Source organism: Ptychodera flava, chromosome 20 (assembly GCF_041260155.1).
Source record: "Ptychodera flava strain L36383 chromosome 20, AS_Pfla_20210202, whole genome shotgun sequence".
Lineage (NCBI taxonomy): Eukaryota > Metazoa > Hemichordata > Enteropneusta > Ptychoderidae > Ptychodera > Ptychodera flava.
Window position 1 is genome coordinate 23587384 of NC_091947.1, and position 26359 is coordinate 23613742.

At 36.0% G+C, this 26359-nt stretch overlaps 1 long non-coding RNA gene across 1 annotated transcript; it reads left to right on the top strand.

Moving 5' to 3' along the window:
* Positions 1-1170: 1170 nt before the first annotated feature.
* Positions 1171-17850, top strand: LOC139120352 (uncharacterized). The gene is made up of 2 exons (XR_011549085.1): positions 1171-1343; positions 16836-17850. It is a non-coding gene; the product is annotated as an uncharacterized lncRNA (long non-coding RNA).
* The last annotated feature ends 8509 nt before the right edge of the window (positions 17851-26359 follow it).

Consider the following 26359-nt stretch of genomic DNA (forward strand, 5'->3'; position numbering starts at 1 on the left):
TTTACCAGCAGATTTACCCTTATCTATTATTTACTAACGACGTGCATAACTTCATCAGGTGTAACAATCATTTCTTCCAAAACATTGACCTGATTAATGGCTGTCATAACATGATTTGAGATCTTATTTTGACAGCTATTCACCGAATTAAGAAGAGACTTATAGTGGGTTTTCCACATATCAGCGATTTCTGAAATCTAAATCTGAGTTAAGGGTGTTTTGGGTCTCTGAGAAGAGATTTTTCTTATTTTGGTGATTTTATACTTACAGGAATTTAGAATACATAATGTGGTGATTTAATAAGTAGGTAAGCTGTATTTGGAGTCGAAATACAGACAAAAAAATCATTAGAAAGCAAAACTGAAGGTGACTTTAGCAGGTTTGGCCTCCAACAAATATACTCCATAATATTTTTAATGGTAAAGAGTATCAAAGTTGTAAATAGTCACTTCAGCCATCTGGCCATTGTATCACCTTATGTAAATATGGTCAGATTTTCGGGGGAAAAGGGTTCCAGCAAGCAAAATATCAATTGTGGAAAATAGAGCGGTGCCGAATTTTACTGGGGTTGAAATGACTGGGGCCACAATGGCTCAGTGCCACACTGCTAGAAAATGTAAATGAGTGCAGCAAAAATATAGAGCGCTGTCTGTTGTCTTTCGCACTTGTTTACATTGGTGTTGTTGTTATTGTTTTGGACTTTCGAGTCATGCGATCTCTCAGGCAATCTCTGAAAAGCCAATTTGAGGGTGACTTTTTATCAGTTTTATTTGATATTATCAGTTTTATTTGATAATAACTACACAAAAATCACAAAATTTCAGTCAGAAACACAAACTTCCTGACCAAGATATTCTTCACACATGAAGATCAATATTTCAGAAAAACTTTTCCGGGGGAAAAACAAATTTTTGTTTTTTGACGTAAAATACCATCGCAAAGGCAGAAAGTTACCTTGAAAATGTAATGTTATGAAATATTGTTTATCAAAAGTCCTCATATTGGAAGTTAAGTTTTTCTCCAAACATGTTATACTGCATAAACATTTGAGTTCACTCATTACATGGATAATAGATGGTGAAAACTCCATACTGATTTTCTGAGCCAAACGTTTTATTTGTTGTCATGGTTGGTCTATTACTTTGTTCAATTGATTGTTTCCACAGATAGAACGCATTCAGAATCCGAGGTTATATCGTCAGTACATGTATATGAAACAAAGAATGGATGCCAAAAACAAATCTGGAATTCAAAATGAGAGGTTATTATATTTGGTACCAGTGGTGATTCTGTAGCCAAGATAAATGCAGGTGGATTCAACAGGAGCTTTGCAGGGAAAAATGGTAAATTCTCTATTTGTTACTTTTGGTCTTATATTTTACAATTTGAGAAACAGGGCAAAAAGGTGTAACCCATACTGATCAATTAAAATTGAGCACAGGGCCAATGTCCCTGAAGGTACTACAGATATTGATGTACAGAGGAATACATACTGTAGCGTAATACCAGATATAGTTAGTGAGGAGGTCCTTTGGCAATATTCTTATGGTAGAAGAATTGTTTCAGTATGGCTTATTTTTACAGAGCCCCAGTTACAGAGACATTCATCTGTAGCCTGCAGAGAAAAACTGCCAACTTAGTCGGGTCGGAAGGTAGGGTTCCCATGCACCCCATGGATATATTTTTAACCTACATTTTTGTAATCCTTAGGGTCTATAGTTAATGAATTTTGATGTTCCCAAAATCAAATATTGTCCCATGGGGTTCATTTGGCGCCATCTTGGCCGCCATCTTGGATTTCAACAATGGGGTAGGGGTCACATATTTACCGCTTGACGGAAACAGAAACAATAAAATACTATAAACGTTACATTTTTAGAAAGCCCAGATTATGGCCTTTTCATTGATATATAACTAAGTAATAATTGGGATAAATTAATATTAGAATGTCAATTAGACTTCGAAACTGAAAGGGAAACCCCTACCCCTTATATTACACACGGATATATGGCATACAACGTATTAAGAAAACAAGCTCATGCACCCACTAAATCCCAGACACATACATTTAATGTTGTTTTTCTTGTTTTTAGTCTCCACGGACACCGTCCGGGGAGACTTATAGGTTTGGTCATGTCCGTGCGTCCGTGCGTCCGTCCGTTCACGCAGATATCTCAAAGATGCCTGGAGCGATTTCGTTCAAACTTGGTACAAGGATAGTACTGTACCTCATACAGATGCACGTCGATTTGTTTCACAATGCGATCAAATTTGGCCGTGTAAGAGGACTTTTTATTTTTCACCTCCATAGACTCCCATGTATAAGGCAGTCTCCATAGACTCCCATGTATAAGGCAGTCCATAGACTCCCATGTATAAGGCAGTCCATAGACTCCCATGTATAAGGCCAAGAAAAGTAAAAATTTAGTTTCTCATTGTATTCATATTGCAAAAAGGATGCAGTGACACAGTTTTTAGTCCCTACAGATAAAGTCCAGGGGGCTTATAGATTGGGTCATGTCTGTCCATGAGTTCATCCGTGACTCCATCCGTTCACGCAGATATCTCAGACACTTTGACAAAATGTCACATGACCTTGGTGACCTTTGACCTCGAATATACATATTTGTCCATAACTCAGTAACCACAAGTGCTAAACCTTTCATATATGGTATGATGGGACACCCTATGACGCCACATATTGTACCTCATTAATTATGTGCATATCTAATTTTGAGCGAGCCAATAGAGCTAGAGGTCTGATTTTTGGTATACATGGATAACTTTGCAATACAATTTTTTTTACAAAATGTCACGTGACCTTGGTGACCTTTGACCTCAAATATACATATTTGTTCATACCTCAGTAACCACAAGTGCTACAGCCTTCATATTTGGTATGATGAGACACCTTATGACACCACATATTGTACCTCATTAATTATGCACATATCTAATTTTGAGCGCTCCAATAGAGCCAGAGGTCTGATTTTTGGTATATATGGATAACTTTGCAATACAATTTTTTTGACAAAATTTCATGTGACCTTGGTGACCTTTGACCTCAAATATACATATTTGTCCATAAATCAGTAACCACAAGAGCTACAGCCTTCATATTTGGTATGATGAGACACCTTATGACGCCACATATTGATCCTTATTAATTATGTGCATATCTTATTTTGAGCGAGCCAATAGAGCCAGAGGTCTGATTTTTGGTAGGTAGGGATAACTTAGCAATACAATTTTTTTGACAAAATGTCACATGACCTCAATGACCTTTGACCTCAAATATACATATTTGTGCATAACTCAGTAACCACAAGTGCTACAGCCTTCATATTTGGTATGATGGGATATGACACCACATATTGTACCTCATTAATTATGCACATATCTAATTTTGAGCGAACCAATAGAGCCAGAGGTCTGATTTTTGGTATATAGGGATAACTTAGCAATACAATTTTTTTGACAAAATGTCACATGACCTCAATGACCTTTGACCTCAAATATACATATTTGTCTATAACTCAGAAACCACAAGTGCTACAGCCTTGATATTTGGTATGATTGGACACCTTATGACGCTATATATTGTACCTCATTAATTATGCACATATCTAATTTTGTGCGAGCCAATAGAGCTAGAGGTATGATTTTTGGTATATAGGGATAACTTAGCAATACAATTTTTTTGACAAAATGTCACGTGACCTCAATGACCTTTGACCTCAAATATACATATTTGTCCATAACTCAGTAACCACAAGTGCTACACCCTTCATATTTGGTATGATGGGACACCTTATGACGCCACATATTGTACCTCATTAATTATGCACATATCTAATTTTGAGCAAGCCAATAGAGCTAGAGGTCTGATTTTTGGTATATAGGGATAACTTATCAAGACATTTTTTTTGACAAAATGTCACATGACCTCGGTGACCTTTGACCTCAAATATACATATTTGTCCATAACTCAGGAACCACAAGTGCTACACCCTTCATATTGGTATGATAGGACACCTTATGACTCCACATATTGTACCTCATTAATTATGTGCATATCTAATTTTGAGCGAGCCAATAGAGCTAGATGTATGATTTTTAGTATATAGGGATAGACTATAGAATAGAAATTTTTTGACAAAATGTCATGTGACCTCGATAACCTTTTACTTAAAATACACGATTATGTCAATAAATAAGTAACCACAAGTGCTATGCCCTTTATATTTAGTAGGATGGGAGACCTTATGACAACACATGCTTTACCCCATTAATTATGCACATATATAATTGTATTCAAGCCAATAGAGCTAGAGGTCTGAATTTTGGCATATATGGATTAATTAGCAATACAATTTTTTTCAAAATGTCACGTGACTTTGATGACCTTTGACCTTGATTATGCGTATATATATGCGTAACTCAGTAACCACAAGTTCTTTACGCTTCAATTTTGATAGGATAATAGACCTTAAGATGTAACATCTTGTACCTCATTTATTATGCGAATATGTTTTTCTTGGCTGGCCAATACAGCTAGAGGTCTGATCTTTTTTCCCTATTTAAAACCATGACTTAGACATGCCTCTTGTTTCAAATTTGGAACAATGACATAGACCTGTGTGTCCATAGATCTGAACATGTACACTCCAGTGATACTTCTTAATGACCCCATTTCCTGCCCCATCAAGACTAATACTCCTATTACAAGTGGGGACTGTGTCATTGTCAATGACTTGTTTACACTAAGTTCTTCCAAAAAATATATAAATACCTTATGAAAAATTGTTTGGAGGAACAGGAACTTAATTATTTGGTTTGAAATTTAGCAAATTTTACGATTTACGGTCAATGGCAGATATAAAGTCTTATCGACGTTCTAATATTAATTTATCCCCATGTATATGTATATACATGTATATCTCTGTATGAACAACATGTATAGTCGTGTCATAAATTTGATAGTCTTGCTGGATGCATTACTTTTTGTAGAGCTTGAATTCACAATATCTACAACACTACATGTAATTCTCCTGTCATATTTTAGCCAAAACCCCTAAAAATAGATGTTTCAGTGTATGAGTTACACTTGGCTTCTCCCATGCTGTGATGATTTACTTGATTTGATTTGATTTGAATTTTTTAGGCAAATATTCAGGAAAACGATAAAATACAAAATGTTAAAGTAAATACACAGAAATACAAATAAAATAACACCAAGCACAATTAAAATGTTACAATTGAGGGGAGACCCACATTCGCAGACACTTTTCTTTAACCTGATTTTTAGCTCCCATATTAGCATATATGCAAATGGGAGCTATTCGTATAAGGTGGGAAAATGGTTGTCTGTATGTATGTATGTATGTATGTATGTATGTATGTCCGTCCTTATCAAAAACACGAAAACCGCAATACCTACCGTCTTCATATTTGGTACAAAGGGGCATCCTAGGTTGGAGATGTGAATTTGTTCAAATCAAAATGTTTGGATCAAAAATATGCAAATGAGGTACAAAAATGTGAAAATCCATTGAGCTGCTGCAACTCAGGAACCAGCAGGCAGAATGTGTTGATATTTTGTGCATAGGTAGGTAGCACCAATCGTTTACAAAGATGTTAATTTTTACAGGGATATCTTTAATTTTTGTATTTTTATGATTTTTGTTTTCATTTATGGTTGAACAACTGTGCTCTTCAAAAATACATGTTGAATAATAAAAGGTTTAGAATTGTTATACCTTCTTGCCAGTGGGATTGCTCTTTGTTAACTATTTGTGGGTAAAGTTTAAATTTGGAAAGTCATTTTCTTGATCAATTTATTTTTAACTGCGTCATTGTTGCTTATGCAAGTTCAGCCTATGTTCTATTGCGTAATTGCTGTTACGATGATAGTGTAGGACCCTATTGTTGCATGGTGAAACGATACATGTAAGGAGGGAATAGTAACAATTAATGTAATAGCCAATTTGCCAGCGTATGCACCATTGTCTAAAACAAAGTGAACGACGACGAGACGAGTGTGTTAAAGTCGACTGTGAGGAATCCGGATTTTTTCCTGCCGCTGGCGCATACTTTACGATTGAGGAGGTAAGCTAATCTGTATGTCTATTAATAGCTGTTTTCAGATGTATGTTCCATCATATTTGTTCATTTAGAAGTGGTGGATTGTAATTTGTGAATGATTATTGTGGCCTGTATACGGGCACTTGCTTTGCTGAATCTCTGTTGTTTGTGCGGCTAGTATAGCGGCTGTGAAATTGTTCAAAACGGCATTGCCATGTCAAGATGTTCCTAAATGACAAAGCGGATTACTTGTTGTGAGGTTACATCTAGTAAACTGTGTAGCATGTATTTTGATGTGAATTTGAATTTGATTTAAGTCAAAACGGCATGTCGATTATTGATGTCAGACTGACGTCTGTTATAAGCCCTAGCGAGTAGCGTTGAATGTCTGTCTGTTCAGTTGGGAGGCGTTTGTGTGGTCTCTACTACCTCCATGGTGGTACTAAACGTCTATCGTCGGTAAACTCGCTTTTGAAGTAGCGTGATTTTCATCAGTAAATGTCTCGAAATGACGGGGCGGATTACTTGTTGTGAGGTTATTTTGAGATTACGTCCAATCCACATGTCGACCATTTTCATTTTGATGTCTGACTGATTCTGTGTGATTTTCATCAGTAAAGTCGCTTTTGAAAGGGCCGGTGTGATTTTTATTTTCTGCGTAAGGTTTACAGTGTTTACGCACGGTGCGGTCATCCGCGCAACATTATCACGAATATCTCGATTATATTTTAGTAGATTTTTTAACTGATGTTTCGCAGCTTGAATCCTCCTAAACTTTTCAATTTTCGATTGAGTAAGAAATACTGGCCGAGACCAGCAACTAAGAACACGACGATTCAATTTCGCTGCTGCAACGGGCGGTCGGCATTGTCCTGATGAAAACAAAGTCAGTTATACTAGTAATTCTTGCGAGATCAAGACTGCCTAGCCTGTGTAAAATGCATTTATACATGTGCTTATGTACACGTGTGACGTCAAAACTCTCGCGAGAATAGCTGCAGTAAATCCGGAAGTACATGTACATGTAGTTTTAGCGGGTCATTGAGCTACCGGTCGGCGAACGACTAAAACGAACCAGTGTTTTTCTCTTGTTTTTCTAATTTATTGCGATTAATCAAGGTACTCTTTCGCCACTTCGGTTTTCAAGTTTCGATGCTCGCGACTGCGCTATATAAATAGAGTGCATATGATTAGGACAAAGTGTTTATGTGTCGATGTCGCGTCGTTGAATATCGGCACAAATCAGTCGTGTGTAGTCGATCGGTACCACCTAGCTCGCACGTACCGGTACGTGTATTGTACCCGGGTATTGTAGCACCAGTTTGTGGCATCAGTTCATGCAATGAAAGGTACATGACTTGTGGGTCTGTAATAATGTAATGGAGGGTTCGAAATCGTTTTTAGCTCATATTTGTTAGGGGTTTTTTTGGGGGGGGGGTTACGTAGCTGTTGTTGGTAAATCCTTTCATTGTCAAGTTTGGTGTGAACAAGTTTAGTTTATTGTTTCATTTACGGTCCCCGAGGGACCGTGTTTCATTCTCCAAATTTTTGTGAAAAGATGGTTGTTCTTGTTCTGACAAAGTATAGTATTTTCCCTAAGTGTGTACTAGTGATGAAAAAATGTCAATCAGCAAATAGTTTATAGCCACATTTTTAGTTGTAATTCATACTGGAGGAAACCTGCACTTTGAATTATAAAACGTATGTGACCATAATTTACCTATCAAACCTGCATTTTGGTTGTTTTGGTATACAAACATATCCCACCATACATTTCCTGCTAAATTACTCTGATATTTACCCACACCCACTTCATATTTGATAATTAAGTCCACCCAACATCCACATGTAATTGTAACTTTAACTAACTGTTTTTAATATCTCTTCTCATTTCAGATGCACATTTTGCAAACAGCGGCAAGGCCCATCATCACGAAAAGGTGTAATTCTTAATCTCTCACTGGAGAATGACATGTCCTCAACCACCTACAAGATATACCCAAAACAAGCAAAGATCCTATTAAGAAAACTCAAAATCGACCCTTTCAATAACACCGAATCCCAACTACAACAAGAAGTAGCAGCATTTTGTGATGGCCGAGAAATTAATTTCAAGGCTAACACCACCAATACCATCATTGCCATTAAGAAGCATAGAATCTACATAAGCATGAAAACATCCAAATATTTTCTGTAAGACACAAACACCAATTCAAATTCAAATAGTCACTATTACAATCATTGTTGATGCATTTGAAGACAAGTTCATTTATTTTATATAATAGTGCATACATATCCTCACAGTGAGTATTATTGTACTTTCAATAGTTACACATCAAGCCCATACGCTAGCCCTATTAGTTTTGAGAAAATCTTATTCTTTCTTTCTTTCTTTCTTTATTATTCTTCTTTCTATTGTTTGCCAGCCCACATCTAAAAAAAAAACTGTATGTACACTTCTCAACGTAGCAGAGTGTTTAGAGGCGATGAGAGATGGTGAACCAAATTCTTGAAATTTTAACAAGTTACCAGATTTACTTTTCACAAAACTGAACAGGGCTTCTCCCAATGACTTACAGTCTGGGCAGTGTGAAAGTTTTATACAGCACGCATGACTTCAAATTTGATTTTCCAATAATAGCAATTTAATCTCTTAAAAATCTTAAATTCCAGAACAAAAAAAAATGATTGTGCTAAAATTTCACTCAAATCCCTGGCACCCATATTAGTTTTTACAAAATGCTTGGCTCTGCCAACTCTGCTTGCAGCTTTTATTTACACTTTGTTCCTTGTTTTTTTAACTCCGTTATCACAGTGTTATGTTATGCTTTTTATTTGTCTATTTTTTCATGTGGCAGATTTTAGAAAAAAAAATTCATATTCAGTATCTAATCTGCATTTTTTCATTTGATTTGTTATATTACTTTTTGATTTACTCACATTTGGTATACCACCACCACTACAGAGAACTTATATAGTAGGTATGTGGTGTCTGTATGTGCCATTGTAATCTACATGTTCCAAGGAGTATAACTTAAGTATACTCATTCTGACCTATCACACCAAACTAACTTTGAGCCAAGTTTCATTGATGCTCTATTAATATTTGTTACAGTGTATAACTAAATAGTTTTGTGTACTTAGTATTTACAGATTATTTTTACATTATATTTATTGTTATTTTTGCCATTATAATATATTTATCTTTATACAAGTGTTTTTTGTGAAGCCATACAACTTCTAGCCAACGTTCTTTTGATAATTCACAGTTATTCAATTGCGTTGTTTAAATAAATATATTACATTCCATTACTGCTTCATAACTTGTGTGGTTGTGTATGTGTGTATACATTAGAATGCATTATATATATTTTATCAATATATAAAGTTTACCTACACCAAATCAACCAACATGTCCACAGTCCTACCCACCTTTCCATTCTTCATTGAAATACTCAAAAATAAAGAAAGGTCTTTTATGTTGATTTTTACATTACCATGAAATAGTGAGCATCTGAAAATATCTGTATTGGTAACATACAGCTCCACCTTAGGTACACAAGAATAGGGAAAGAAAATATTTGGGGAAAATAAAGATGTCATCAAATTTCACTGAAGAAAAAACAGCCAGAAAAGGTTAACAAAAAAAGGAACAGACTGAAAAGAACGATAAATCGAGTAATAACATAATGCGCTAGCTCATCAATCTTCCAGGACACCCCCCTAATTTCAAATGGTCCACCCCTGAAATAATACAATTACTAACAGTGCAGTGTATCTCAATTGAAGATGTCAATTAGGTCATGATCTGAAAAAAGTTCAGGACAGTTTAAATTGTTAGGTTGATCTCAATACCATCATGCTTGTGCAAGTAAGTTTTGTAAGTTGTTACAAAAGTGAACCCATCAGATGTACTGGAAAAAAACAATGATTACTTATCCCTGTAATTAATGGGTGTTCATTTATATCTCCATGTATCTAGTGTAAATGTAACATTGGTTGAATCTTATGTATTTTAGTCAATGTCATGAAAAGGAAAACTTTGTTGTGTGCATTTGATTGTCTGCAATTATCACCGTACCTAAAACATTTTCACTCTGGGTGCCAGTATAATTAACTCTTTAGCTCATATTTGGTTTTATATATAAATACCAAAAAGAGCTTATATGATGAGTCTGAGTGGCGTCTGTATGTCTGTATATTTGTGGGTATGTGCGGATGTATGTCCGTCACACACAAAGGCTCCCATACCGCCAAAGCTACCGTCTCAGTATTTGGTGTACAGGTAGATGTAGGGGTTGAGATGTGAATTTGTTCAAATGAACACATCAGTGTCAAAAATGTGCAAATGAGGTAAGAAAAAGCGAAATCCTGAAACAGGCTTGAAACAGGCTTACTCTACTGACTTGAGTCATTTCCTGTCATTGTTTATGAACTGTTACATATTAACAGACCTGCTCAAACCATATACAGTAGAGGGGAGGAAGACCGTCTATGGTCAACTAAGGGGGGCTAGCTGCCTTTCTGCTATGCATGTTGCTTAAGTGACCTCCAGTACCTAAAGTTTCAGACCTTAATTACTTTTGTCACTCTTGTTTTTCTGGTTTAAATATTTTTTGTTGTTTTTCTGGTTGTACTGTGCAGAAATCATTGTCATAACATCAACGTAGAATTTTCCTGCACTGAACAGATAGAAACAACATTTATTGTTGATCTTTGGTACCCATACTGGTATGTACCAATTCTGATCAAATTTGAGCGACACCGTATAATTGCGGTATTTTTTTATCATTACATCCAGCTGTCACTCTCCATGTCCATGTCATCGCTCTATTCCAGTCTGTGTATGTCAGTCTATCAATTATTATTGTTTTTTTATTATTATTATACATCTTTATTTCAAACTGAAATCTCCATATCAGGAAAATTCACCCTGGCATATATCCTTTGCACAGAAGTTTACAATTACAATGCACTTTAAATTAGTAAAAAACCAGACAAACAATGTGGGCAAATGCCATTCAACTAGTATGTTTCTTACATTTGTCAATTTGTTTTCATAACTATATGGGAGCGACAGTGATATTGTCACTATTTTTACCATTAAAATGAATCTTTAACCCAACATGTTGTATATGTTGGGTAGGTCGACAGTTGAAGATTATAAAAATTGTGAGAATATTTCAAAAACCTGTTTGCATGTGTTTGTTTTGCTCAAAAATGTGTGTTTTGAGTTTTTTCACTTAAAAAAGTATAAGTACGAGAGGGTGATGGCAATTGGTGAGCCGTTTACTGCAATCGATAGCAGGGTAAGGTGTGTTAAAAAACCGTGTCTTGGATTTTTGATACTCCGCTTTGTTTTTGCACAATTAGCCTTGAAAGTGAGAAGTGGTGGATTCTGGATAAATTAACGGCTTTTGTCCACGTTTGTCACGATATCTTTTGTTTTCGGAACATTATCGGAATTCTGAGACACGGTTTTGTAGAAACAGTCACTAACTACAACCTGTGCAAAGATAAGGCTAATCCGTCAACGCGGCGCCAAGTTACACTCTCCAGAAGTTGCGATACATTGCCAAAAACGGAACGGAGTAAATCGCAGAAATGTGTATGCGACCCTTGGAGTCGCACAAAGTCAGCTAAAATTCCGGTTCGCTCACATTTTCGGTAGAAATTCCCAGCCCATAATGAAGTACAGGACTTTTTACACAATTGTCTGAATTTGTGGTATGAATGAAATTATACATGACATGAAAATTGGAAGAAAATGAACACTGAAACGGCCAGTTCGCGGCGTAAGCGTTAGGCTTTATTTACACAACTGTCATTCCGAGCTAAATCTGGGGATAATCTTCTTGCTAAATACAAACTAGCGTATTAACTGTGCACTGTAGTGTACCAGTTAAAATTTGATTATCAAGCGAAGAAATGGCTGGCTGCATATATACTTCGTAAAATTATGTGATTTTGCATGCCAAGTCCGTTGACATTGTGTTTTCCTCTCTTTTGGTTGCGCAATCGTCACCGCGTTTTCAGCTTCCTGCCTGGAGAGAGACACATGACAATGAATTTACAATGTGGTACATACCGACAAAGACGAATTCATTCAGACGCCGTGTTATGTACATTAGCTTTTACGTTCCGTACTGCATATTGAAGTACGACCACAGTCCGCCTTGAACATGGCATGGAGCTAAACACGGACAGCTACATGAACGCGGTTTCCGACCTCAGAAGCACCAGTGTCGGGCTAACTTAATTGTGTTGTGCCATGTTAGAACCCATCGTTAGGCTAAACTAAATATAACACCTGACAATATCTGGTATTTAAAACGATTTCCTAATAGAAAGATAAAAAGTTGGCGAAAAACTGAAATAAATCGATTCTGACACGAAACTTGAACAATTCTAAAAGCGACTTGTTTTGGCTTCGCGAGTGCCATGGAGGCGAGTACCTCAAACATATGTGAATCTGTGACCACGCTGATATTAAACTGAATGCGTCATTCTAAAATCGCGACGGTCGAATTTTGTACAAGTAATGAAATGCGTGAACTTCAATCAAACAGTTGAATATCGCGTTGGCTGATGTGTGGAAACGAGCATTCGTCGTTCTCCGGTGGCGACTATCCGTTGACTATAATAGCGACGATAGACAGGCCAGCAGCACGCTGTTTTTCAGCGTGATTGAGTTTATCCACAGGAAAAAGTAGTTGCTGATTCGAAAAAAGCACGTTCATGGTTGTTTAATTTTTGTCAAGTTCATGAAATTAGTCTCTCATTTTCAATTTTGGCTTCTTTAAATTTATTGCATAAGTTTATAATTACCCAATAACAATTCAATCGCAATGATTTTAAAGCTATACCGACATGAATTTGTGCTGTGAAATATCGCATACTTTTCAATCGAGATTGATTTCGACCCTGGACTTCGACTCACATCATGAGCAAGTCCGCCAATAAAAGTTCAGTTGATCGAGACAAATTATATATGCTCTATGATTAGCTCCGGTACAGATTGAAAAACAAATGCTGGGTCAACATTGTGTTTACATTGTAAATCACGGCATCATTCTAAACTGTACGTGCAATACTCGCATCACGTTCCCTCTGTGTCCGCATAGAATTTACAAAACAATAAGCTCACGTTTCCAAACCGGGCAGAGCAGACACCGGCGCGATTTTCTCGTAATAAAATTTCAAACTATTTGCATATTTCTAATTTCTACTGAGAGGAATGTTGCTCGCCCAACTGTCGAAACAAAAAGACGTCGCAACCATTTTCACAAAAAAGATAGAAAACTTGTGGTGACGTACAGAACGTAATCTTCATTGCATGCTTTACGTGTTGTTATGTAGGTCATTTCCCCCCCACACTCATCATGACCTGAGTTCAATTAGTCTAGAACATTCTCAAGGTCACTGCCCTTAATGACCTCACAACCTTGAATTCAATTAGTCATGTTCAGAATGTTCTGGAAATTTAGTTAGCTCTGTAAGAGAGATAATTTTAGAACAGTAATTAGCATGTCAATAAAAGTTCTAGATTGTTCTTATATGCTTATGTAAACACATGAGTATAAATACTGGGACAGCAGGCTTGCAGTCAGACTTTTGGGATCGTGTCTCTTGTGTGTTACTAAACTCCAGCAGTAGTCATTCTCAAGACTTCTCAAGACCTTCACTGCCAACGCTGGATTTATACTGTGGACTTTGTGCAACTACAAGCCTGCAAGCCGAAGGACTGTTCATTCATCCGACTGACTGTTACAACTCTGAGACTGGAGCTTTGCCGTCCCAGCTGAGATAAGTAGTCTGTACACTTTTAAGCCTGTACTCTATCCCTGACTTAGCAATTAGTTTTATTTTCGTAATAAATTTTGTTTAAACGTTAACTGCTGAGTTCACCCTTTTGTTCGTTTCTCTGCACGTAACAAATTGGGGGCTCGTCCGGGAGTCCGAATATTTTGAGCCGTTTGACAACATTTTGACAGCCTTTTCAAACTACTGTACACTGTGAACTCAGCGAAATTTAATCATGGCGGAATTTAAACCAGAGGAAATGGATGACCTTGATCAGGACACATTTGATTCCCTCAGAAAAGACAACCTCATAACACTGGCCAATTTCCTTAAGGTAGAAGTTAAAAACTTATTTCCGTTTTTCCTCAAGATTTTGGTCCTCAAAAGAAAACACAAAAATCACATGAAGACAATGTCACTCCGAATATCAAATAAATTACAAAATGAAACCACCAAACAAACAATCTGTACACGCCGAATGGAGCAGGGCGCAGGTACCCTAGCCATCCAATTTTGTGTACAGATAGTATTTGACCTTCTTTTTAAAAACTTGAGAACGATGGCTAGAGTTGTGAATACTCAAAGGAATGTTATTCCATAACTTAGCTCCTGTAATCTGAAACGAATGTTGACCATGAGAACCAAAGGCTGGTGAAAGAACAGAATATGAGCTTGATCTGGTATTATACGTATGGCAGTTCATTGTCAAATTGAAAAGTTCAGAGAGATAACGGGGTGCAGTATTATATTGATCGCTTTATAAACGTGATTTAGTTTTAGCAGCTGTACTCTTTGTTCAACGGGCAGCCAGCCAATCATTTTAAAATGCTTGGTCGAAACATGTGTTCACGGAGGTAAATCTAGAACGAATCTGACCAATTTGTTTTGTGAATATTGTAAACTCGATTTCGTACGCTTAGTTAAACTGGCAAACCAAAATGAACATGCATAGTCGTAATGGCATTGAATAAGAGAGGAAACTAATAATTTTCTGATGTCTGAATCTAAATATTGAGATTTCCGATAGAGAAATTTGAGTCTGGCGTTTACCTTGCTCAAAACAACGCTTGCCATAGACTCGCCATCAAGCGATTGATCAATTTCCGCTCCAAGGTATTTCACTGATGTTTTCTGTGAAATTTCTGTACTATTACACACAACTGACAATTTTGAGTTAATTTTCAGTTTGCGTTTAGAAGCAAATAAGATTGACTCTGTCTTTCCAAGGTGCAGAGACAATTTGTTGTCGATAAGCCATTCATTAATACTCGAGAGTTCATGACTCAACTGCTGCTCTACCTCTGTAGTATTCTTACCCGAAACTAACAAAGCTGAATCATCTGCATATAAAAACAATTTACACGTCACAGCGCATTCCATGTCATTTACATAAATCAAGAATAGCAAGGGCCCTAAAATGGATCCTTGGGGAACACCGCTAGTTATAGTTTGAACATCAGAAAAAACACCAGATACATCGACAAGTTGCTTTCTGTTTGAGAGATACGACGAAAACCAGTTAACGGCAGAATCTGACAAACCGATGGCTTAATAGTTTACCAAGTAAGATCGTATGGTCGACTGTATCAAACGCTTTCTGTAAATCTAACATGACCATCCCAACATACTTGCCCTTATCACTTTCCATGCAAATGTAATCTGTTAAGACCAGAAGACATGTGTCTCTTGAATAAGATGTTCGGAAACCGGATTGAATCTTATACAAAGATTTGAATCTTCAATGTACTTAGACAGTTGATCATGAACTACTATTTCAATAACCTTTGAAATTACACTCAATATTGACACTGGTCGATAATTGCTGACATCTGTTTTACAATTCTTCTTTTGTAATGGGACTACTCTTGCTTTCTTCCAATCATTAGGAAATTTCCCAAATTTAAATGACAGATTAATAATATGTGAGAGTGGACAAGCAATTACATCAGCCGCATCTTTCACAAACTTGGCTGGAATACATGTACCATCCAAACCAGTAGCCTTTGATGAATTGATGTTTTGAAGAACTTTGCAAAGGTAGTCCTCACCAACAACAGAGAACTGAAAAGAATCAGTCAGAACACCCTTGTTGGAATAAAATAAGTTAATGCTAACTATGTTAAAACGACCCATGCCAATAGGGAGTTTCTCTACGAGACTTGAAGCAATTGTCGTGAAAAAATTGTTGAATTTACTAGCTACTCTTGATTTATCGAAAATGATCGAAATGCCATCACGAAGTCCAGTGGAATTGGTAGCCGCTTTTGACTTAGTTGATGAGTCCAAGTCTTTTAGTGTTTTCCAAAGTTTTCTAGGGCAATTTTTTTCCTCGAGGAGCTTCGAGCTAAAATACGAATGTTTTGCCTTTTGTATCAATGACTTATAATCAATTAATGGCCTGACAGTTGTGTGTATGTTGATTTGACACAATGATTGGAACTATTAAGACAATTATACTGGAGTCTGTGTTCCTGCTAGGGTGCATCTTGCCATATGGAATTTATGGGGATCAAACTTGCTTATCAGTGCTTGGGTTTCCTCCATGAAATATTTGCTAAAGTTGGTCCACTATATGAATAATAGCCTCAGATTTGTTTCCTTGTTCAAATTTCACTACAAATTGATACCAAATATGACTATATTACTTAAACAAGTTTTTGAAAATGTCTTGCAAGGTGTGAACAAAGCATATGGTTAAGGTCATTCATACTGACTTGTATACCAATTAAACTGCAAAGCAATATCAGACAAGCAAATATTTTGAACAGAAATCAGTAAGTGCATCAGATTTTTTGCATGACAAAATCTTATCAGTAACCATAACTTAAAGAAGTCTCTATGCAAGTCATCAGCATAGTTTTTTTTGGTATGTTGCATGAAGAAAAAGAAGACAAAAATGTGTTGTCCACATTTTATGATTCAAAAATTGCATTATTTTTGTATTGCAGCCGCAGTGTATGGATTCGGAAGTTATTTTGCTGTAAATGTTAGTTATGCTGCTCATGACACTTATTCTCCAAGAGATAGAAGTGGTAAGAAATACATTTATCAGGCTAAAGTTCTAACAGGGGAGTTCACTACTGGTGCCAGAGGTATGCGGATTCCACCTTCAAAGAATCCAACTGATCCAACTGACTACTATGATAGTGTTGTTGATAAATTACAAAATCCTGCACTTTTTGTTGTCTTCAATGATGCAATTGCTTACCCAGAGTATCTTATTGTACTTCAGTGAATTAATAGGACTGTTCAACATTTATGACTTCAAAGGTATCATGATTTCCTTGTGTAATTAACAAACCCAGCAAATGTAAGGGAAGGAAGGAGTAATATCATCTGGCATTCTTTATCACACAAACAGCTGGAATGTCCTGAATGAATTATATTATAATCAAGTAGAATTCAGTGTTGTCATTATGTTACAAATGAGTGAAAACGTGAGAGTAGCCAATCCCTAAGGCTTAGGAATGAATGTTGGAACATTTGCTGCTGAAATTCAAATGTTTTTAGTAAATATATGCAGAAATATTTATAATCAGTGTTGTGAACACATTTTTATCTGAGCCCACATTACTTCAGCTCAGAAAGACGAAAACTACACAATCCTGAAATGTGACAAATTTTGGCTGATTTTTTGCAGAGAGGGTTACCAGCAGTTGGATTAAGTTAGGGTTAGACGTATTTCAAAATATAAGGGACTAAATTAAGAATCATTACTTGAAATTAAGGAGGAATCTTATACTATTTCAGTAACTAAGTATATTGTAATACTAAAATGGTGTATTGGTGGTACGTATTCATTCGATATTACACAAACAAGAATTTACTTTTCTGCATTTGAGCCTTTGTTTTTGAATGATTTTCTTGTATTTCATTATGTACAGAAGTCATATAGCCATAAGCATGTCTGTGATTTGTAGTTGTTAAAACATAAGTTGATGGAATAAAGGGATTACAATAGTGTTTCCTAATGTTTTTTAAAGACTACATTCTAACATAGCTAGTGTATTACGAATTTTGACCTAGTGTTATGGATTACGTATGGGTATGATTGCAATTATTTTCCTTAAGCAAATACAAGCAAAGTTGCATTTCTCTCAAACTAAGGTGTAATAAATGTGAAAATTACACAAGACTGAAATCTGGACATTTTAGTGAATCCAAGTTGATTATTTTTGTAATGCTTTTAGCAGAATATGTGAAAAAAATTTTAATTGTTTTAATCTTATAGACATACCGGTAGATTGGCGCAGCAATTGACAATTATAGTGGAAAATCTATGATGTTTTGCTATGTGACATTTAATGGTTTGTATACTTTTGCCTTCAGTTTGTTGTTTAGTTCTTTTATCATATATGTATGTGCTTTTCATGAGTCCTGCACCTGTTTCATCAATGATACTGACAGGCAAATAATGTCATTAATGTGTATCACTTATATGCTTCATGCATTGATGTTCTTGAATTTCTTTTGTCAAGATACATCAACGATGTTACAGGTACATCTATAAAGGATCTTGTAAATCGCATTTTCAAGGTGGAGCTGCATGTTGCAAACACAGTTTTTCAAAGCAATACTTCTCATCAAAGATGACAAGGAACCCCCCTCACACTATATATTTCAAAAAGCAGAGACTCTATAGTTTAGTATGGTGGCAGTAGTTTAGTAAAGGATGAAGTAGGTGTATATTTGGGTACAAAAACCTTAATTTTGGTATTAATGATAAAAATTAATATAAGTCAAAAATGAAATATTTCACTCGAAAGAAGAGTATATGTAGAAAAAAAACGACTATTTTATTTGGTATTATTTATCCTCATTATAAAATGGCAAGTGTTTAAACACAGACACTTAAAAAAATGATTAAAATCATAATAAGCAAAATTAAAATGCCTCTTATTCAAAATGTAATAACTTTATCGCCAAACAAATTAGTCGTTTTGTTATATAGCATCTAAAGAATATAATGTGAAAATTTCAGGAAATTTGACCCAGCCAGAGTGGAGTTAAATTCTTTGGAAATTTCGAAATTGGGAGGAAATAAGCAAAAAAATCGGGTGATTTGCATACATTTGCATACATTAACACTTCTTTATCAAGTAACTTTAGAATGCTTGACAAGCTATAAGGTGAACCCAACCAATATTTTAATCTTGCGTTAACAAATTAATTAAATTGAATAAATATTTGCAAAAAGTCATTTTTGAGCAAAATATGCTGTGGCCGCTTCCTGTCGCAGATTGACATATATAATGACGTTATTTGTTTCCTCCAGAATTCTAACACAAGTTCAGTGTGCAATTGCTTGTGGTATGTGATATACCAGTACATGTTAAACAATCAGCCTCTAATCATTGATTTTACTGTGTTCTTGAATGAGATTAAGAATTTTATCTACTTGGCTGTATGAAAGGGAGTGGTTATTGATTTTATCTTCATCACTTTGTTTGTCTCAAAGTTATATTCTGTTCACTCATAAACACATATTCTTTACAGCCCTGATTCGGCTTTTGCGGAGATCGTACGGCAGAAGGGCCCGAGCGTGCAATGGCCTGTACGCCATACGACCAAGGTCCGCAAAAGCTGTATCAGGGCTGTTAAGGTTTTATCATATACGTTATGGAATGATAGATATGTAGTTTACATAATATTCAGCATCGTATTGGAGATAAAAATGCGTGCTATATCAAAAATTCATCGCCATTTGTATTAATTTTTAAGAAAAGCGATGGCGGCTTCCTGTCGCAGATTGACATATATAATGACGTTATTTGTTTCCTGCAGAATTCTAGAATGTGCAAAGCAACATGCGTACTTAACTAAGTACATGACCAACAGAGATCCAGGCTGAAATCGGAGCGTAAGAAGGACAAAAGCTTGATGCCAATTTATTGTATACTGAACAGGCACACACTTTAAATAGTATACACAGGATTTCACTATATTTTAGAAGTAAGCTGATGTCACCGGTGCGGCTCCGTGACCATGCGCCACTACGATCTGAGCGAGCAGACGTTTTCCTGATCTCGTGCTGGCTCTGTGTACAAATGGAATGTTTGCAGATAGCAACGCAAGTAGGAACCAGAATAGAGGTAGTTGACAGAAATGCATGCGATTGCCCATATTTGGGCACAGGGCCGACGCATGATACGTAAAAGCAATGCATGGATGTGAGGGTGCTTTCCCCAATAGCTTTACACGGGCATGTGAATGTAGGAATATGATAATGTATGGTGAATGTAGGTTACTGATAATGTACGATAGATATTACTTGTACCTTGGAGTGAGGCTGCTTCTTGCACATCTGTTACACTATTAACTGAGAAAAGAGACAGCCTCATCTGTGGTCAACTGTTCATTTCTGTATTGAGAATATGTATTAAATGTTGTGAAAATACCTGTCCTTGTTTTATTAGTATCCCGAAATGAGATAATGCAACAAAATTTGTAATAAATACAACATGTGATTGCAGGTAAGATGCAATGTTTGTTTTAAATTTTGGCAGGTTCACGTTCTGAAACTTGAAAGTGTACATCATAAGAACTGGGAATTATAATGAAAATTAAGGTATTTCATTCACGGTTATGCCGAACCCCCCCCCCCCCCCCCCCCTTCCGATAAAATTGACAAAAAACTTGAAAGTACATTGTTTGCTGAAAAATATTACGGTAGTACCCAAAACTTGAAGAGACCTGCCAAGACTTCCCGTAGGCCCCCTCATACATGGAAATCACTTCAATCACGGACTTTCCTTGGAAGAAATACTAGCACATCAAATACAACTTTTGGATGGGTTTAGATTTAGAGTTAGGGTTACTTTTACGGGTAGCATACTTAAAAGTGTTTTATATCCTACCTAAGAAAAAAAGAAGGCCGGGGACATGTTTGAAATGCCGTCAGCAAAATCTGAATGCCCATCTTTCTGTTCGGAAGCAAGCCACGGTTACTCTGATATGGCTGGTCTCGCCTACTCAAGAGTCAACATTCGTCTGTCACAGTGTCAGGCAGAACAAACAGGTGAACAAGTATTTATTAGCTCTCATTTGGTATACCAAAGAGAGCTTATCGTATAAGGTGAATCATTTCATTTGCATCTCATTTACATGTCGTCTGTGTGTGTATGTATGTATGTATGTATGTATGTATGTATGTATGTATGTCTGTTAGTCCGTCCAGATCAAAAACTCCTAAACCGCAGCAGCTACCGTCTTAGTATTTGGTATATAGGTGCACCCGGGGGTGGAGATGTGAATTTGTTCAAATGAACATGTCAGTGTCAAAAATATGCAAATGAGGGAAAAAAAGGAAAAAATCCTGCAAACTGCTAAAACTCAGTAACCGTTGGTCAGATTTGGTTGAAACTTGGTATGTAGGTTCCTTTAGGTATTCTAAATTAGGTGTGTACAACTGTGGATGAAATCTGCTTGTTTGTATTTTGGGGGTAATTTTCTCAATTTTTGGTCAAAAGTTTTTTTCTCCAAAAACTACTCATCTGATGCCTTTGATATTTGGTATGCAGGTTCATAAGGTTGATCAAAATGTGATGTACATGTATTCAAATTCTTATGAAATTGCAATTTTGTATTTTTGGGCAATTTGTGTCATTTTTGGTCAAAAAAATGTAGTTCTCAAAAACTATTTTTTTGATAGCTTTGATGTTGGTATACAGGTTCCTAGGGTTTATCTTATTGTGATACATTGAAATTAGGATGAAATCTGCAATTTTGTATATATATATATATATATATAATATATATATATATATATATATATATAGGGGACCTGCAAATATTTTGACTCCCAACATTTTAATGTCGTCTAATGATTCTAATGTTAGTAATAATTAAACAAAATCTACAACTGTTTGTCGTATTTTGTCTTTAATCTCGAAAAAATCTAAAAAGTATGAATGCCATTAAATTATCGTAAAACAAGTTGGCCTTGTAATGGGGCAGGAGCTGCAACTGTTGATAATTTTTCAATATTTCTATGCAATGTATCAAACACAGTTTCTTGGTGTCTCTCTACAGCATGCTGAAAAACACAATATTCAGTTTGTCAACAAAGCCCGTTTGTCTAAATATTGGTGATAATTGAATGATACAAATGCACGGTACACGTAGGCTGTGTTGGCAGCTGAATACTGGACAGCTCAACATGCTGTAGGGAGTAGAACAAGAACGCAATTGTATAAACTGAACAAAAATATTGTCAAAATAAAAAGTTAATACAACTACTGCCCTGCTACTACATACTGGCAGTGACAGTGATACATGTAGCTCTGACTCTGATGTAGTTTAAGAAGAGTTTCGGTCATAGGACACTCAATTGACAGTGAAACATACATCTACTTGTACACAAGATCCAGCCAGAGAGCAACACATAGAAGACTAGGGGACTAACAGTTACCATGGATTTTTGAATTCTGGCATATGAGAACAATCAAATTTTAGAGAAAAAAGATGGGGTCACCATACTTGATCTTATACAAATGTACGATGAAAAGTCAGTTTTTTCTAAAATCACGTAAAATCAATATATAAAACCATTCATTTCAAGTTCAACGAGTGGAATGAAATTTTCACATCTCATCGTACAATAACACAAAAGTAAAACTTTGAACTGTAAAGACCTCTAATTTAAAGACCTCTAATTTAAATGGAAAAATGTATGACTAAATGGAATAATTATTTTTTATCAAATTTGCCATTATTACACCCAAAATTTCTGAGATTAAAACATTAATTTGATGGAATATTTAACCTTCCAGGATTGTCAATTTGTAAAACATTCATGAGTGGCATCTAAGTTGTATATGTCTTGTACTTTTGAAAAAAAATTCGGTAGGTCACTGTGCTTATTTTTTCACAATTTGGTAAAACGTAGCCAGGAATACACAATTTTCATACTCTCTCATGATTGTCATTTTGTGTGCTTTTCAGCTGGTGCCATTGACCTGGCCAGAGTTGGATAAACTCAAGTCGTTTAGACTGAGAAATCCAAAAGTCCACTGATGCATTTAAAAATGAATCAATTTAAGAACTTGCCCTAGGTATATGGCTCTACAAACTGCTGATAAGAGGTAGTGTTGAACATCTGCGTGCAGAGCTAAGAACTACATAATACATGTTTATTTTTACTCTGCGTCCATTCTTAATAAATATGCATAAATATGTGGCTATATTGAGGGTATTGAGGGGGACTTGAAAATTTTTGAGGGCATTGAGGGGGGATCTGAATAAAAATACGATTTCAATCGCGATTCCTCCAGCCCCCCCCCCCCCCCCCCACCATTTTTTGAACGCAGCCTCAGAAAGGACTTTGTGAGCGGATTAGGGAAAACTTGAAGTGAGTACAGCGTACGTCTTACCTACCTGCAGTGTAAATCGTGTATATGTGAACTTGCAGTATGTTTAAAATTATTTACGTCCTCTCCAAGCATATTTTCTTTATTTGCCTAAACAGAAATACACTTATGTTAACGACGTACACAAATGTTTGACTTTCTTGGGAGTACATATATCTTATACTTTGTATCCGAAACTTGCATAGAACACGATCATGACATATCTGTTCATTGGATGAATCGGAGACATGATATATTAGCACACTCTCTGTTGTGTTTTTTTCAATAGTGTAGTCCGATATTTGGCCATGGTTGATATAATTCAGGTTCATTTATGGCTAAAGTTGATATAATTCAATACGCAGATTTCTAAAGCCTTAGCACTTTGCTGAACGATATTACCACTGAGTTATTATTGGAAACGAATTGTTAATATTGGTAAACCTGAGCGACATCTTTCTTTACTGCAAATGGGAGTCATGTCAGTCTGTGTCATTGTTCCATTTACCAGTAATACCTCACTTACCAGGTTCACTTATAATGACCTAATCACCATTCCTCATTTGTGTTTTGTGGCCAAGATATGACACTACTGTGATCATCACGTGTGGGCCTTTAACAGTCTTCATGAATATTCATCAGTAATTTGCGTATGGTAGTGTGATGACCATACATGCTAAGGCTCTGAATAATGTTATATTCAAAATCTTAGCACTTTGGTCAAGGATACTATTATTGAGGTAAGCATTGGAAACAGTATGTTAATGTGGTCCAACTCCAGCATATTATTATTGTAAATTGTACCCCTAAAATCTACCATAGTATCTATTGCCCACACATATGCCCCTAATCCTTATCTCCCAAATCCTCACAAAACATCTTTTACTTCCACCTCTCACTCATTTTGCCAGTTTATCTTACATGTATCTTCTCGACATGAAGCGTATTACTATTATTTATGAGCTAATCATCATTACAAGTTTTCATGCCATGGAAATGCTAATTAAATCGTTACAGGTTGTGAAGTTCTCATGTGAGATAGATTTCTATTTTCACTGCAAAGGCTACACAAACATAAGACATGATTTTTTTCAGTAAACTACACAATTCTAAAACATTCAGAGACGCTCAAGACCTTATAAACTTTATTTTACAGAACAGACAAATCATCATTATGTGAATTGGGAAAATACATTCATGTTTTAAACTCTGTTTATTGTGTTGGTAATGTTAGTACAACGTTTCGTCCTAAAAGTAGGACTTAATCAAGTTAAGAGATGTCTACAAAAAGAAAAGTACAGACAATAAAACAAAACAAATTAAGGCCGTACTTTGTTTTGTTTTGTTTTATTGTCTGTATATTTGTTTATTGTCTGTACTTTTCAAGGGATTTTGTAAGAAATGATCGTATGCATACAATGCACTCGTGCTTACTCAAATACAAATTGTTTTACCCTCTTTCATTTACCAACCAATATGACATTTCCGCTCATCCAAAACCATGCCTGAATAACTGCAAACATGTTACAAGTATTCAGCAGCAATTTCACATGAACAAAATGGTTCCCATGGTAGGTACAATCAAAACACACTGGCTTTTTAACACAGCGAAATACTTCGCACTAAGGGACTGGTCAGTTTCTTCGGCCTGGGGGTGGATTATTTTTGCCGACGTCAAAAAGTGGCTGACCCCCGCCCCCCCCCCATTCCAAATATTGAAAACAAGGTGACCCCCATCCCAAATTTCGAAAACAGGGTGACCCCCCCCCCCCCCGCACGCGACAACTGTAAAACAAAAGGTGGACATAAAATATATATATATATATATATATATATATATATATATATATATATATATATATATATATATATATATATGTATGTATGTATGTATGTATGTATATTTAATATTAATATATTTTATATTTACATACATTTATATTTTACCAGTCATTCTGTGTTTTAATGGAATGTTGACATGTCAGTTGTACGATAGGAATTTCAAAGTGTCAATCTTGAAGTTTGAATACAGTACATTTTGAATGGGTTGTGAATGTATTTCACATTTTCTATGCTTAACCAGATGTCCTGAACAGAAATGGATTTCAATCATTAATATCAAAGAGGAAAAGCAGTAAATCAAAAATTTTGATGGGTGTTAAGACTTGCCAGTCATCCAATTAAATCTCCTGAGGAGCCATAGAGAGGCATTTTAGCTAAATCTGATGTGTGCAGTGTCTGAGATGACCTTTTCTTGTAACATTGAAACCATAAAAGCACAGCTATGACAAAATGCCCTTTTAACTGTTATTTTGGTCATAAAAAAGCATCTACAGAAAACCTGAGACACAAAGGAAAACAGTTGCATCAATGACAATGAAAGATATCTTGTCATTTTTCTATCTCTAAAATAAGTCACTTTATCAAATATATATTGTGAAATATTTGTGCATGTTGCTTTCTCATACTGAATTCTCATACAGAGAACAGAAAAGTATCAGGAATTTGTCATGCTTTTCATATGAAATGCAGATTTCATAACGGTACACTTTCACTTAGCAAACATCAAGATATCTCTGGCATATATCTCTGATTTATTAAAGTATGGCGCCCGAAGGGCGCGGAGAAAAATATGAAACATCCTGATACCTCTGATATATATTTCTTGTTTATTAAAGTCATGCACAGGAAGGGCGCGCTGAAAATGTCTGATATATTAAAGTAATGTTATCGAAGAGCACGCCGAAAAATATTGAACATACAGATATCTCTGATATATGTATGCCTGATATGTTACAGTTGCATGGCGTGCTGAAAATATGTCTGATTATTAAAAGTTACGCGCCCGAATGGCGCGCCGAAAAATGCAACTGAATGATTAAATTTGTGGCTGACATGATGCATTTTAGGCAATGATGAGCCTGTGTCGATATTCAAAAACACACTGACCCCCCCCCCCCTATTGGGCATTTCAAAAACATGGTGACCCCCCCATGAATCCACCGCCCCCCCCCGGCCGAAGAAACTGACCAGTCCCTAAGCTGTGTGGACTCACCGTCCGTGTCTCAGTCACATTGAAGGTGCCAAAACTCATACTGGCACTCCAACGCATACCAACTCAGAAT